Source organism: Orycteropus afer, unplaced genomic scaffold (assembly GCF_000298275.1).
Source record: "Orycteropus afer afer isolate SDZICR_OR568_19922 unplaced genomic scaffold, OryAfe1.0 scaffold00484, whole genome shotgun sequence".
NCBI classification, from domain to species: domain Eukaryota; kingdom Metazoa; phylum Chordata; class Mammalia; order Tubulidentata; family Orycteropodidae; genus Orycteropus; species Orycteropus afer.
In genome coordinates, this window is record NW_006922071.1 from 1,391,526 (window position 1) to 1,408,879 (window position 17,354).

Sequence of the window (17,354 nt, forward strand, 5' to 3'; positions counted from 1 at the left end):
GTAGTTAAGTGCAGCAGCAGAAATAGAATATAGCTCAAATGTTTTTCTTCCCTCGATGAATGGTATTTATGCAATGCACCTACGAAAATGAAGGAATGATACGCTTACTGAGTAAATACTTTTTAACAAATGTTCAACCAATCCAACTGATTTTCGATCTAAAAATAAAAGAAACACTAACTTACCTATCAACATTGAGGATAAAGAAAGAAATAGTAACAAAGAACACAAAAATAATTCATCATCTCATACATGAAAAGAGAGAAAACGAAATCCTCACCAGTTTTAGTGGCTTTCATTCCTTTAAATTTAGAATTTACAGAATACAGAGTCTATTGAACTAATAATACATAACTGGCTTTGGCTAACACAGAATATGAATTTCTGAGCCCAGTGAGTTTTCTTCCTTGAACCTCTATATTTGACATTATTATATAAATCTTCGATGTTGAAAAAGTATAAGCAAATAAGTATATAAGTGATATTATACATAGCTATGAATATATATTTATAGATGTATCTAATCTATGTCTATCAATTTAAAAGGAGAAATTGTTGTTAGCTATCATCAAGTCAGCCAGTGACTCATGCAACCTCGTGTACAGCTGAACAAAATCTACCAGTTCCTGCTCTAGTCCCATGACTGGTCACACACACATTGTGAGCCATAAGTTTTCATTTGTTGATTTTCAGGTGTAGATCACCAGGGCTCTCTTCCATAAAAGGTAATTATTGATATGAAGCATAGGATGAATTATAAAGCCAAAGAAGTTAAGGATAGTGTTACTGAATCACCAATCTCTCGTTTTCCTGTCATATATTAAGTGCTGGAGGTTCAGTTTGAGAAAGGCAGTGCTGTCCTTCCTTTATCTATCCAAAGAGTGCCATCTCAATGGAGGGTTGTTGTTGTTGTTGTTGTTGTTTGCCGTCGAGTCGACCCCGACTCATAGCGACCCCTCCTTGGGTTTCCGAGGCAGTATCACTACGGAAGTAGGATTGCCCAACCTTCCTTCCGAGGGTATCAGCACATAAAAAGGAAGGACAACCAGTATAGAGTGAAGAGGGAATAAGTGATAGGTGAGGGGCATAGGGAGGGGGACACAGCCTTGCTGGGGTGGGTGGTATTTCTCCCCAAGGCCTTTTTGTTGCTTAAAGCTTCTTACCACATGCCTAGAAACTACATAAACATCTTGCTTCCAGGAAAAAAAAAAAAAAAGAAAGAAACATGAGGCCAGAACTTCCTCAGATTATGCTTCCATATTTTGCAGTGACAAAAGAATTGTAATTTTATAATGAGAATGAATGTGGAAATTTTAGAAATATATATATATATTTCTTTTTGCCAAATGTGCTGGCTGCTGAAAATCTGAGTGAAAAGGGAACTGTAATTTATATGCCACAGGAAATGTTCTCATTATGTGATCACAGCATTACAAAAGCAAACCAAGGAAGGTTGGAAATCAAAGCTATTGTCCAAGATAAGGTTTCTCCAGTTATTTAGGTACATCTTTAAATTCTTTCATAGCAATTACCCAGTCCACAGATTGCAATTATCTCAAATTTGCCAGGATTGCCAAGGATTTAAAATCTTCCAAAATGTTGCAGGACAATGCTATTCATAGAGAAGCAGACACTGATGCTTCATATAAACCAGTTTTGTGAAAGTTTATATTTGTGTGTTATTTTCTAGAAAAAGGAAAGAAAAAAATAAGATTCTCAATAAACACTCATTTGGATATTCTCTGGAAGGGAATAGTTAATATGATGTTGACAGTTACTAAAAAAAAAAAAAGAAAAGAGGACAACCTCTGCAAGAAGTGTAACTGAATTATAGTAATGTTTAAAAATATAAGCACAATTTTGCAAGGTCAAATAAAAAGGATGGATAACAGAGCTTAATGATGATGGATGAGGAAAAGCACATGGCTTCAGTGTCAACAAGACTCCTTTACACATGAAGAGTAAAGTGGCAAAAATCACTTCTATAAATTTCCCGCCAAGTATGATAGCTCTGTCCTGTGTCTGCTGGTCCATAGAGCCTAAGATATCCCTTGATAACACAAATCAAAATTTGTAATTATAGACATGTTGTTGTTGTTGTTATGTGCCATTGAGTCGGACCCGACTCATAGCAATACCTCCTTGGGTTTCCAAAGCAGTATCACTACAGAAGTAGATTGGCCCATCTTCCTTCTAAGGAGTGGCTGGTGGGTTTGAACCGCCAGCCTTCTGGTTAGCAGTCAAGTGCCTTAGGCACTATGCTACCAGAGCTCCCTTGAACCACTAGCCTTCTGGTTAGCAGTCAAATGCCTTAGGAACTACACCAGCAGAGCTCCTAGACATATGTAATAGTTTAATTAATACTAATCTTTTTTCCTTCCTTTAGTGTTAACTCTATGCATATAAAAAGTGTATATATTTTTTCCCCTTGCCACCACGTCATAAGACCTCAATATATATTTAAAGAAAGTTATAAAATGACAAGATAAAAATATTTCATGAATAATACAACTGCATAAGTAATACAATTTCTCTACAGGGAACATGACTCATTTTTTCCTGTATTATAAGACAAAATCAAGTAATGCACCTTGTAATTCCACAGGGTCTGTGGACAGGGCATAAAAGGAGGAACGTGCAGCCATGGCCTACACTGCTGCAAGCTGGTAATCCCGGCTCTCTCGGGCTGCAGGCTACAACAAAGGCACGAGCTATAAAGGATAGTTTCTAGTCTCACTCTTTTACGTGGAACAGGACATGATTCCTAGGTTGGTAAATAACAAGTATGTTCTATAGAAAATAAAACTTCGATAGTTGAAAAACATTTTCTTTACTTTGGAGATACTGTTTAGGGGAAAAATAATCATCATTTGTGAATTTGCCTCATAAACAAGAAAAAATGTATTAAGAAAAATTATATTTGAATCGAGAATAAACAATGTTGAAAATATAGATTTTAATATCAGTAACTTTATACTCTAGTACTTGTTAGTGCTCAGAATAAAGAAATGGTACCAGATATTTCATCTGTTTCCCATACATGCTCATATATAATTATTCACCTGTACTCTACTCTCTGACTCAATTATATTCTGAGGAGGAAGAGGAGGAGTAGACCCGGCTTCATGCTCTACGAGTGTTCTGGGCCTTGTGGAAAATGGGACTCACTTGGAGTTGCTGTGCTTTCCTCTTTGGTTCGTGCTATGCAATGGTGTATGCACAGCTACTCAAGCAGCAGGATGCAGTAGAGAGACCATGGTAATAGTCACCAGCAGATCAAGAAGGTAAGATCTGGTGTGTATTCATTATTCTTTGCATCAACCTTGGGCAATTAATTTGATTTCTCTGGCTTGTGTGTGTTTGTAACAAGGAAAGAGTATAGAAACTAATCTACCAACAACATAATCTTATTAAGAGTAGGAAAGAACATGATATATATATATATATAGGAGCTCTGGTAGCATAGTGGCTAAGGCACTTGACTGCTAACCAGAAGGCTGGCAGTTCAAACCCACCAGCCACTCCTCGGAAGGAAGGTTGGGCAATCCTACTTCCGTAGTGATACTGCCTCGGAAACCCAAGGAGGGGTCGCTATGAGTTGGGGCCCACTCGATGGCAAACAACAACAACAACAAATATATAGATAGATAGATAGATAGATAGATAGATAGATAGATAGATAGATAGATATAGATATAGATATAGTGCAAACTGTACCAAAAAAAAAAAAAAAAACCTCACTCCCATCGAGTCGGAGCCGACACATAGTGACCCCTCCTTGGGTTTCCAATGCAATAGTTCTGTGGAAATAGATTGCCCGATCTTCCTTCCGAGGAGTGCCTGGTGGATTTGAACCGCCAGCCTTCTGGTTAGTGGTCAAATGCCTTAGGTGCTACACCAACAAGCTCCTTTAAAAAAATAAACTGCAAAGAACTGTATAATATTGATTGCTTTGTTACCTGATACACTGAAAACACTGTATAATACAGGACTAAAATGTGTCTGAGAAGTCAATTATCAAAAGAAAATAAGAAAATCAGATAATCAATTGCAGGTGTTCTGGAATTGACTTCAATTTAGACTTGAATATTGATAAAGAAAAAAAAAAAGTTTAATTTATGAAAATTTTTCATCTCTTTATTTTACTTTAACTACCCACACAGGCACACAACCCAGAATATTTTTAAAGTCTGGTCTTGATTTAACATTATGAAAATCTACAACCTTTCAGAGATCCTAAAGAGAAACCTGACCACACTTTCAACCCTTCATTGTATTTATGACAGCCGTTAAGCTGTACAAATGCCAGCTGCCAGAATTCATTAGAATTATATGAGAATCTTCTTTTGAGTTCACAGAAATGTATTGATTGATTCTGGATATCTACTACTCCTATCAATTAAGGTTAAACTAGAAACAACTACCCACTGTTGGACGGATGCAACTTTACTGACATATAGTGCCATTAACTGCCTTCAAGCATGCATTTGTGGGGGTGGTGGTGGTGAAGATACCTTAGATGGGATGATTGGTATAGTAGACTAATAATGGAAATGCTTTTTCACTTGGCTTACTGTTTATCAATTGATGCATGTGCTCTTACTGGAGAGAAATACCTATTTTTTGAGTCCTTGTCTTACTCCTCCACATAGCACATATTGCTTATGGTGATTGAATGTTAAGGATCATGGAACATGCTGAAAATGAAGGCAGAACAGAATTACACATTAGTGCATCCAGGGACTGGAGGCAGAGTTACTGGACAATAACCGAACTCATTTCCAATGTGGTGTTATAATGACAAGGTGATAAGGTAAACCAAGAAAGAACACAGTCAAAACAGGAAATTGAGACAGTTTCAGAAAGCTATAAGTTAGAAAACAAAGGAAGATGAAGTTCCATTATTCAGCTCAGTGTGCAGTCCCCCCACCCCACAAGAGTTGTATTGGAACAATTAGTACATGCAGATTTTTAGAGCTTTGACATTGTTAAAGGGCTCATGTATACAGGGCTTATTTCTTTTTCATCTGAATATGGAAAGTATCACTAGCCTTTAGGGGCTGTAAAATTTAATCAAGCTTTAATTGATGCTTTATGCCTGATAAAATTCACCCTTAATCAGTATTTCATAGGAAAATATTTTAATAATAGAAATTTCTAAACTAGCTTTTTGCAGTCAAAGCCACTAAGTGACAGATTTGAAATAACAAACGCCTTGAATTAATACAGTTACTTTTCTTAGTCTAAGATAATTTTATTTTTGATTACTTAGGAAATGAATATTGATTTTAGGGAGGAAGAGAAGAAAATTGATATTTATATTTAATCTTCTCCTGTACTATATTAAAAAAAAAAAAAAAATCAACTTCAAAAATTGAGAATGAATAGTACTGAGACTAACAGAATTGGAAAGTAGAAGAAATACAAAAAAATCATATATTTACACAGACATAAAATAATAAAATATCTGAGCCAATAAGCTTGAAAATAAAATTCCACTGCGGTAGATAGAATGATGCCCTCCCAAAGCTAAGTACTATCTCTGGAGCCGTGAACATGCTACCTGACATGGAAAATGGGAGTTCCAGGTGTAATTAAATTAAGGGTTTTGAGATGGGAGAGTTATGAATTGATCTGCATCTCCAGAGATGAGTTGTAAATCCTAACCTCTGTACCTAAGGAGCTAGGGAGCTGTGGTTCTAATCAAATTTGGGAATGGGTTTTCTTTGTTATGTTGATTAGACAGTATTAGTGTAGGGTATGTTTTAAATCAATGTCTTCTGAGATTTAAAAGAGATTAAATAAGCACTGAGAAGCAGTGAGGGATAGGTGCCATGCTACAAGAAGATCTCCAAGAAGACAAGGAGCAAGGACTTTCTCCAAGAGCCCACAGAGACAGCCTTCCCCTAGAGCCACCACCACTGCCCTAGAGTCAGACCTGACTCATAGAGTCCCCTCCTTGTGTTTCCAACGTGGTATCACTAAGGAAGTAGATTGTCCAACCTTCATTCCAAGGAGGGGCTGGTGGGTTTGGACCACCAAACTTCTGGTTAGCAGTCAAATGCGTTAGGCACTATGCCACTAGAGATTCTAGACACTGAATTTGGACTTCCAACCCCCTAAACAATGAGAAAATAAAATTCTGTTAATAAAATCCTTTTGTGGTATTTCTGTTCTAGCAACACTAGGTATCTAATGTTGTTGTTGTGTTGTTATGTGCCGTCAAGTAGGACAGACTCATAGCAACCCTTCCTTGGGTTTTCCAGGCAGTATCACTACGGAAGTAGATTGCCCCATCTTCCATCCGAGGAGTGGCTGATCGGTTTGAACCACCAGCCTTCCGGTTAGCAGTCCAGTGCCTTAGGCACTATGCTACCAGAGCTCCTAGATATCTAATACAGGAACGTTATTTTGGATTACCAGGGTTGAGCCTAATGTAATCACCAAGGTTCTTACAATCAAAGAAGGAGATGAGAGTATGACAAAAGCCAATGAGAGTGTGCAGCCTGAGAAAGACTTGCCTGGCCAAGATAGTTTTGAAGATGGAACACTGCAACTACCAGTGAAGAAATGTTTGTAGCTCACCAAAACTGGAAAAGGCTAAGAAACAGATTCACTCATGAGAGCCTTCAGAAGGAATGTAGCCCTACTGATACCTTGCGTTTAGCCTTTTAAGACTCATCTTGGAATTCTGACCTGAAGAACTGTAGTATGATAAATCTGTGTTGTTTTGAGCCACCAAGTTTTTGGTAATTAGTTATAGCAGTCGTAGGAAAGTAATGTTGTTAATAGGTGTGCTCGAGTCAGTGCCGATGCATAGTGACCGCATGCACAACAGAACAAAATGGTGGCTGGAGTGTACCATCCTCATAATCCTCACTATGCTTGAGCCCATCACTTTGTCAATCCATCTCCTTTTTGCTGACCCTCTGTGATAGTTGGAGCTGTGTGTCAATTTGGCTGGACCACAATCCTGTGTGATTTAAGCAGTTGTGATGTAGTTATTCCCATGATGGGATCAGATGAATATGTTTTGAGCAACCAATCCATTGGAAGGGAGTTTCCCAAGGGATGTGTCCTGCTTCCAGTATATTTATGGACATCCTGGGAAAAAAGACATTCTTCTGTGGATCAGGAATCTGTTATGCTGCCTACAACTGTTCATGAGTGAACAATCCACCATTCGGCCTGGAGATCTTAGATTCATCATTCATTGGAGTCAACAGCCAGTATACTGCCTGCCAACCTGGAGCTCCTCAGGCCCTGAAGCTGCAAGAGTCGGGGAAAGCCTCTACTTGATGTTTTATCCAATAACTTTGGACTTGCCAGCTTCTATAAGTGTGTGAACCATTTTCCTAAGATAAATTTCTTTCTCTATATATGTATATAAGCTTTACTGGTTTTGTTTCTCTAGAGGACCCATTCTAACACACCGTCTATTTTACCAAGTGTGTTATCCTTCTCCAGGGACTAATGCCTTCTGACAGCATGACCAAAGTAGATGAGGCAAAGTCTGGCCATTTTTGCTTCTAAAAAGCCTTTCATCTGCACCTCTTCCAGGACAGATTTGTTCATTCTTCCGGCAGTCACTGGTATTTATAATATTCTTCACCAACACCAGAATTCAAAAGTATCAGCTCTTGTTCGGTCTTCCATAGTCATTGTCCAGTTTTCACATGCTTATGAGGTAACTGAAAATAGTATGCATTGGGTCAGGAGCATTTTAGTCTTCAAAGTAACACCTGTGCTTCTTAACACTTTAAAGAGGACTTTTACAGCAGCTTTGTCCAGTGCAATATGACATTTGATTTCGTAACTGCTGCTTCCATAGATATTGATTGTGGATACAAGTGAAAATGAAATATTTGACAACTTCAGTATTTTCTCCATTTATTGTGATGCTGCTTATTGGTCAGCTTGAGGATTTTTGTTTTCATTGTGTTGAGGTGTGATTCATACTGAAGACTGTACTCTTTGATCTTTATCAGTAAGTACCTCAAGTCTTCTTCACTTTCAGCAAACAAGATTGTGTCATCTGCATATCACAGGTTGCTAATGAGTCTTCCTCCAATCCTGATGCTGTATTTTTCTTCATAAAGCCCAGCTTCTCAGATTATTTGCTCAGTGTACAGAATGAATAAACATTATGAAAAGATGCAACCCAATAGCACACTCTCGCAGATTTTAAACCATGTGGTGACCCTTTGTTCTGTTGGAATGACAGCCTCTTGGTCTATGAACAGTTTACTCATGAGCACAATTAAGTGTCTGGATTTCTTATTCTTCATAATGTTATCCATAATTTGATATGGATCAACACAGCCAAATGCCTCAGCACAATCAATAAAACTCTGGTAAACATCTTTCTGCTATTCTTTGCTTTTAGCAAAGATCCTTCTCACATCAGCAATGGTATCCCTCATTCCACACCCTCTTCTGACTAGCTTGCATTTCCTGAAATTTCCTATCAATATATGGTTACAACAGTATTAGGAAACTAATACTTCCAGATTATTTATCAGTATTAGAAAGCAGCCTTGCCAATGTAGATAAACTGTAAGTATATCTTGTTTTATTGGTCTTTACGGATACTGCCTTTTTTTTTTTTTTACAAATTTAACGTTTGTGGCAATTGTGCATCAAGTAAGTCTACAGGTGATGTTTTTCCAACAGCATGTGCTCCTTTCATATCTCCTTTTGGTAATTCTCATAATATTTCCGATTTTTTCACAATGCAACTTCACATTTAATACAACTTTTCACTCTTATACTACAACATAGTAGAAACATAACTTCTATATGCACTGTGAAATTTAAAAAAAAGTGTGACAAACTGTATTACAATATTCAGTTTATTGTAGTGGTCTGGAACTGGGCATGCAGTACCTCAGAGTTATGCCCGTGACCAGCTAACTAACAAGTTACTATCAAGTCAATTCTGGATCATGGTGGCCCCATATGTTTCAAAGTAGAACTGCACTCCATAGGGTTTTATTCCACAGGCTTTGTGGCATTTTGAAATAGATTGCCAGTATTTTCTTTCAAGGTGTCTCTGGGTTGGGTTCAAACTGACAGCCTTTTGGGTAGTGATCTAGTGCTTAATTTTTCTTCCACCCAGAACCTCCAAATGTAAATAGAAGTGTATGTCTCATCAGAAATAAAGACTTTTAAGTAATATTGAGAAAACTATTGGTGATTTACCAGTTCAATTAGGTTATATCTTGTCTCATTGAATTGGGAATCAAACCAACAAATGGGTCAACTCAGGAGAAAAAAAAAATAATAATAATAATTATATGTGTGTGTGTGGGGAGGTGTGTGTGTGTCCAATGGTGATTTGAATGAGTTGGCAAGATTTGAAACTGAATGGATTATCTATTTTTGAAAAAAAAAATTAATAGCCCCCTGACACTACAATCAATAATAGCCCCCTGACACTACAATGGGAGCTCTGGTAGCATAGTGCCTAAAGCACTTGACTGCTAACCAGAAGGCTGGCGGTTCAAACCCACCAGCCACTCCTCGGAAGGAAGGTTGGGCAATCCTACTTCCGTAGTGATACTGCCTCGGAAACCCAAGGAGGGGTCGCTATGAGTCGGGGCCGACTCGACGGCACTTAACAACAACAACAACAACGACACTACAATAAGAGTAAATACAAAACTACCAATCAGTATAGCAATTCTGATAAAAGAGAAAGAATCCTAAAGCCAGCATCCAAATACTCCCATTTTCATCCTCATTGACACTAGCTTTACAAACAAGGAGTGCTCACTTAACCTTTCTACTGTTTAGATTCTTCATCTGTATTGAAGAAATATTACCTTTGGAGCATTAAAATCTAAATGATAATCTGAAGAGCAGCATGGTTCTGTGACACACTTTTAGAAGGGGTTAAAGACTTTAGCGTGAGACACACTTACACTAGATCTCTGATTCACAGAATCCTCTACTTTCAAAGAAAATTATTTTTTTAATACATTTCAAGTTCATTTTGAATTTTTCTTTTATTTTTGAGAAAAAAAGGAAATTTTCTTTCAAAAATTTTATCCAAGAACTGGAGAACATTACATCATGCCTCTCATGTTCTTTAATGATTAATATTGGAGACCACTGGTTCAGGGCCTAAGGAACCAAGAAGTGATGTATGAGGATCTCTTCAGGAACAGTGGATCATTGCACCCTTTTCTTATCAGTTTGCTGGCATTTCCTCAACAGCTTTCCATCTAAATCCTAAAAACACATTGTAGCAAGGCATAGTTCACTGATCACTCTTCTCTAAGGTGTCCATCATTCAGGCAGCTTGATCTCCTGGATTTCAGATGCTGTTCTTCTCCATGTATCAGACCTACATCCCACTCTAATAACCTGCTTGAGCTTATACAGTTTCAGCATTCTTCAAATGCTTGCCTCTCCATTCTAGGGTCCCTTCATTAAACTCGGAACTCTAAGATAGTCAGCTTCTCCTCTTCTATCCTAAACCATAGACCCTTGTGTATCTTCCAATTTCCAGGTTACAGAGTTTCCACTTATTATATGCTACCAGAGCTCCTTATATTACATATAGGTATATATTTCTAGATCTTACTACAACTGATTTGGAAGAAGTATAGCCAAAATAATCCTTAGAAGTGAGGATACCAAGACTTTCTCTCATGTACTTTGGACATGTTATCAGGAGAGACCAGTCTCTGGAGAGAGGCACCATGCTTGGAAAGATAGAAGGTCTGTCAGTGAAAAGAGGATGACCCACAATGTGATGAACTGATAAACTGGCTGCAACAATGAGCTGAAGCTTAGCAATGGTTGTGAGGATGGTGCAGGACTGGGCAGTGTTTCATTCTGCCATGCATGCATCACTATGAGTGGAAATGGACTTGATGGCACCTAAAAACAAAACCATCAAAATTTCAAGGTCCAGTTGAAATATTTAAACCCATTATCTCAAAAACCATCATAGCTATAACTAGACTCACTATCTCATTCATCATTTAACAAGCCAATTTTCTTCGCCTAATGTTCTCTCTTTTTATTTGTTGCATTGTAGCCTTCAGGATAAAATGTATAAAATAATCACACTGAAAGTGTTTAAGGTATATTAAGTGAAGTTGAAAATGCTGTAGGATATGATGGCATTTCTTTTTGGGTTTATCTATAAAATCATATTATGATTAGTAGTCTTTGGGAAGACTACTTCTTTTCTCCTCTAAACATATGGTTCTTATAAGGGTCCTTATCTGGAAAAATCCTTAGCCTTGTTTATAGGGGAAAGCATGAGACCCATGCTAGATCAATCACTATCCCTGGCCACATGTTGCTCCTGTGTCACACGTGAGAGAAAATATAAGATACTCAAAGATCTTTGCTGAGTTAATTTTACTGGATCTGACAAGGAAGGAAATTAACTGACTATGAATGTGGTTCCAAATTGTAGCACCATTGATTTAAGGAAATAAAACCGTACACTCAGAAAAGAAAGTCAGAGAGAGAGTACTGATACTACTTGAAATGTTTAGTTCATCCATTATGCAAAATAAATAATTTCTAATATGTTCATGGTTTAGACACAGCTAATTATTTTTTTGTCTGATTGTTTGTCTTTTTGAGGAGGATTCTGAGTTGGAGTCCTGGTAATTGTAACTAAAAGAGGCTAATGAATACATAAATTAGAATGATGCTGACTAATAGAGGAATTTGTTTTCAGGTTAAAATCTAGGTGCACACACACACACACACACACACACATATATATCCCCCCCCCCCCCCCGGTAAAAATCATGTACTGTTGATCACAGAAGACAACACAGCCAAAGGGAAATAAATTAGGTGTTTAAAATCTGGAAAAGGAGATACGAAGATGAGAGAGAGGGGATTAGAAGAAAAATAGCAGAGTAGAAAGAGGAAGAAAGAGAAAAAGTGCATGTATTTCTATACACAGGCATGCAGTTTTACCACAGCAAACAGTCAGCCCGAATTGTGTATAACAATAAAAATAAGAAAAAAAAAATTATGAATTGTATTGACAAATTTTCAGGTGAAATTAGAAAAAAAAAGTAAAACTATTTGCTAGTGGAATTAGTAAAGGAATTCTTCAAATAATATAAAGATCATGAATAGTGAGAATGACCACATACCATAAAAGAGTTTATGGCCAGTTTTATATATATGCCATCAAAGATGGGCATATCATGGAGAATGATGAATCCATTAATATTCCAAGCAGAAACTAAAATTTATTTTCTCACATCATATGGGTTATACCTTATAAGATACACAATATATAGTTCACTGTTTATATTTATACTTTAACTTGAGTAATTTACGTAAAATTCTCATTAAAAAAAAAAAAAAGAAGAATAAACCTACTGCTATTGAGCATATTCCACCTCATTGTGGCCCTATAGGACAGAGTAGAACTGACCAATACGGTTTCCAAGGCTGTCAGTCTTTATGGAGGCAATTTACCTCATTTATTTCCTGTGAAGTGACTGGTGGGTTAAAACTGTTGAACTTTTTGTTTTGCAGCCAAATGTTTTAACCACTACACAACCAGAGCTCGATAATTCTCATCACAGAATAGGATTTCAATCACTATCAACAAATTCTTAGCCTGACTTAGTAAATCTATGAGTTAAAGATCACTGCTGTATTGTAACAAAAATATGCTAGAACTGAATGGTCCATCAATATTACTATCATATGTCTGGTGTCCAGAATTTATCAAGTCTTACACAAAACCAATAAAATAAATAATAACCTCACTGTCATCGAGTAGATTCTGACTCATAGTGATCCCCTCTCTGTTTCTAAGGTGGTAAATCTTTAGGGAAGTAGATTGCCAGTCTGCTTTCTGCAGAGTGGTTGATGGGTTTGAGCTGCCAACATTCCAGTTAGCAGTCAACTGTCTTAGGAAACAGAGGTCCTTGAGGTCATGTTTTTTCACGACTACACCCAAACTAGGGTGCACAGTGCTCATGAGTCTTCTCTCTTCTTTGCTCAATTTCTGCTGCTTTTAATTCTAAAATAATTTCTCTAATCAGTCTTTTCCTTACTATGTCAACTGTTACTGTCTTAATTCAAGTCCAAATGCCTGTGTTGATCTCTGCATAGATGCCCAGGTTTACATTCAACGCAAACTCAGTGCATTTTCAATTTATCATCAGAAACAGATGTCTTTCAAATTCAAAATGTAATGACTTCCCTCCTTTGATTAAATGCATCCCATTTTCTACAAAATGAAGAAAAAGCTCTTTATTGTTTATAAAGTAGCCCTCATTAGTTGGCTCATTAAAAACTCCTCTGCATAATTTATTTTCACGCCCAAAACATTTATTTGAATCCTTCTGATGATCTGAACCTCTATTAGTTTTGTCAGTGTTTCCTAGGTACACCAACACTTGGTAAATGCAGCTCTCCTTGCAGTAGCTTCATCCCTTCATCCCATTCCTTTGGACTTTGATTCAAATGGTGAATTCATATTGCCAAAAGGGAAGTTGGTTACTACCTATACCATAAAACCTCCCTGAATTCTGTCCAGCTTCACCCTCTCCAACTACCCTCCCATATCCCTAAGATATTCACCGCAATGAAATTAAAAAATAATTTCTGTAATGCACCAACCACCAAAGCAAAAGATGAAAAAGTGAAGATTTTTACCAACTTCTGCAGTTTGAATTGACCAACATGCAATCAAGATATATTGATTATTGCTGGTAATTGGAATGAGATAGTGGGAAACAAAGAAGAATCACTGATATTTGGAAAATATGGCTTTGATTATAGAAATGATGCTGGAGATTGAATGATGGAATTTTTAAAGACCAATGACTTATTCATTGCAAATACCTTTTTCCAACAACATACATGGCTACTACACACATGAATCTCAAAAAATAGCATACACAGAAATCAATTTGACATCTGTGGACAGAGGAAAATGGAGAAGTATGATATCATCAGTCAAAAAAAGGCCAGGAGCTGATTGTGGAACCAACTATCGATTGCTCATATGAAAGTTCATGTCGAACCTGAAGGAAATGAAAACAAGTCCACAAGAGTCAAAATATGATATAGAATATATCACACCTTAATTTACAGAACATCTGAGGAACAGATTTGATGTGTTGTACACCACTGACCGAAGATGTGGGATGAAATCAAGAATATCATCCATGAAGAAAGCCAAACAAAAGTCATTAAAAGACAGGAAAGTAAGAAAAAATCAAAATGGATGTCAGAAGACACTTGGAAACTTGCTCTTGAATGAAGAATAGCTAATGTAAAAGAAGAAATGTTGAAATAGAAGAGTAGAACAGATTTAAGAGTGGCTCAAGAAAAGAAAGTAAAGTATTAAATGAAATGGGCAAAGACCTAGAATTAGAAAAATAAAACAGAAGTATATGCTCTGTATTTCGCAAGCTGAAAGAACTGAAGAAAATACTCAAGCCTCGAATAGCAACAGAGAAGGATTCTATGGGCAAAATACTGAACAACACAGGAAGCATGAAAAGAAGATGGAGAAAAAAATACATAGAGTTTCTGTACCAAAAACAATTAGTCAACATTCAATCATTTCAGGAGGTAGCATTCAATAAATAACCAATTATCCTGAAGGCATAAGTCCAAGCTGAACAGAAGAAATTGGCAAAAAACAAGGCTCTAGGAATTGATGTTTCAACAAACAGACGCAGCTCTGGAGGCACTTACCTATCTATGCCAGGAAAGTTGCAAGAGAGTTACCTGGTCAATTGAGTGGAAGACATATATATGTGTGCCCATTCCAAAGAGAGGTGGTCCCAGGGATTTCCGGTAAGATGACGGAATAGGCAGACTACACAGATTATCTTCAACAAAGTTGTTGTTGTTGTTGTTAAGTGCCGTTGAGTCATTTCCGACTCATAGCGACCCCATGCACAGCAGAACGAAACACTGCCCGATCCCGTGCCAGCCCCACAATCCCTGCTATACTTGAGCTCATCATTGCAGCCACCGTATCAATCCATCTCGTTGAAGGTCTCCCCCTCTTTCGTCGACCCTCCACCCTACCAAGCATGACATCCTTCTCCAGGGAATGGTCCCTCCTTACAACATGACCAAAATAGGTGAGACGAAGTCTGGCCATTCTTGCTTCCAAGGAACATTCTGGCTGCACTTCCTCCAGGAACCAATTAATACAGATACAGAAGATAATTCTAGAGCCTAGAGCTTTGAAGGAAGGATACTGAAGTGGACTAAACTCTAACTTCTAGAAGAACCTTTATGAAAACACTGACAAAGGACACATACAGAGCTACATTCTGTCAGTGATCCTGACAGCACTGACAGCTTGGATATTGGCAAGTGGTGTTACCAAAAATAAATAAATAAATAAACAAATGAAAGAAACTCGGTCACTGATGTTGAGTTGGATCCAACTCTTAGTGATTCCTCCTTGGGTTTCCAAGGCAGTATCACTACAGAAGTAAATTGTCCAACCTTCCTTGCAAGGAGTGGCTGGTGGGTTTGAACCACCAGCCTTCTGGTTAGCAGTCAAATGCCTTCAGCAACATGCCACAAGAAGACCTAAGAATTAACTGAAAAATTGGCCCTGCTAGCCAGAGGCTGCATGGGGTAGTGCACTTGTGGCTGGTCAATAAAAGGGGAAGCAGCCAAAAGGGAGATGGCCTGAGCTGTGCACTTTTTGATGTCTAGAGTGTGCAGCCATTTTGAATGTTTACGAGAGGGTCGACCATATTGGATATTGAAAGTGACAGTCTTCTCTCAGATTCCAGGGATCTAAAAGTTCTACTTGCCTGGGACCCCAGTGACATTCCAGACATGAATGACTAGAAAGGTGTGATATTCCCCTTGTTACTCTTATACCTTACACCTTCTTGGTGAATAGAGGTAGAGCTATCCCTCACTCCCTCCCACCTTCTGGACCAGCAGTAATTCTATCCCAGTCTGTGTGTTCTGATGGAGCCTGGATGCCCTGTCCCACTCTGTCAGATTTCTTTTCTTTCTTAAATTTGTTTGTTTTCATCTGTTTAAAAATTATTATTTTCATCCTTTTTATTATTATTCTTTAATCTTTCCTTCCCAGGTTCTAGTTTTCACCTTTTTCTCTCTTCCCTTTTCCTGGTGTCCATTATTCTCTTTCTCATGGTTAATCCCATTCCTTGTTTTTCATTTTGCATTTTTCTCATTTTTTTTCTCCATTATTCCCCTACTCTACCTCTTTTCTCATATTGCCCCATCCTCAGATACTGTAGTTTTTTTGTTTGTTTGTTTCTTTTTTTGGTGAATTATTGGACAGTCAGCTGCAGGGATCCAGGTGAGGAGAGGGAAGAGGCACGTCCAGGGCAGTGGCGCAGGAGAGTGGGATAAAGGGGACTGAAGGGCCCAGGAGCCAGGACAGAGGAGCAGTCAGCTGTGGGGATCTAGGTGAAGAGAGGGAACCCAGGCATGTCTAAGGCAGCAGGGTGGGAGAACAGGAGCGGGGGGTTTAAGGGGCCCAGGAACCAGAACAGAAGAGGAGTCAGCTGCAGTGACCCAGGAAAGGGTGGTAGGAGAGATCACCAACAGGGAGACAAACTTTTCTGTTGATTTGTCCTACCATGGTCATGTGTTGATGTGAGTTTTGAGGCTGAGCCACTAGTGTTTCAAACCCAGCGGGATGCGCATGGTGCACAGTTATCAGCCCAGCTTACAGACTGAGACAGACTAGGAAGAAGGAAGAGGCCATCCACTTCTCAAAGAATTGGCCAGGGAAAACCTTATGAATCTCAAAGAAACACTGTCTGATACCTTATTACCCAAATTTATGAGTAGTCTGGTTAGGTTAATAGGACTGGGAAAGAGCTGCATCATCAGAACAAAACCAGCCTTACTCCTATGAATAAGGGAAAGCTTTCGAAACCTCCATTTGCTGATGTGGCACCATTCAAATTGAGGAGAAACAGTTGCGGACATCCATTAATTATCTGAACATGGAATGTACAAAGTATGAATCTAGGAAAATTGGAAGTTGTCAAAAATGAAATGGAATGCATAAAGATTGATATCCTCAGCATTAGTGAGCTGAAGTGGACTGGTTTTGGCCATTTTGAATCAGACAACCATATGATCTTCTATGCTGGAAATGAGAGTTTGAAGAGGAATGGTGTGGCATTCATCACCATAAAGAATGTTTCAAGATCTGTCCTGAAGTACAATGCTATCAATGATAGGATATTATCTATACACCTACAGGGAAGACCCATTAATACAACTATTACTCAAATTTATGCACCAACCACCAAAGCCAAAGATGAGGAAATTGAAGAATTTTATCAACTTCTGTAGTCTGAAATTGACCGAACATGCAATCAGGATGG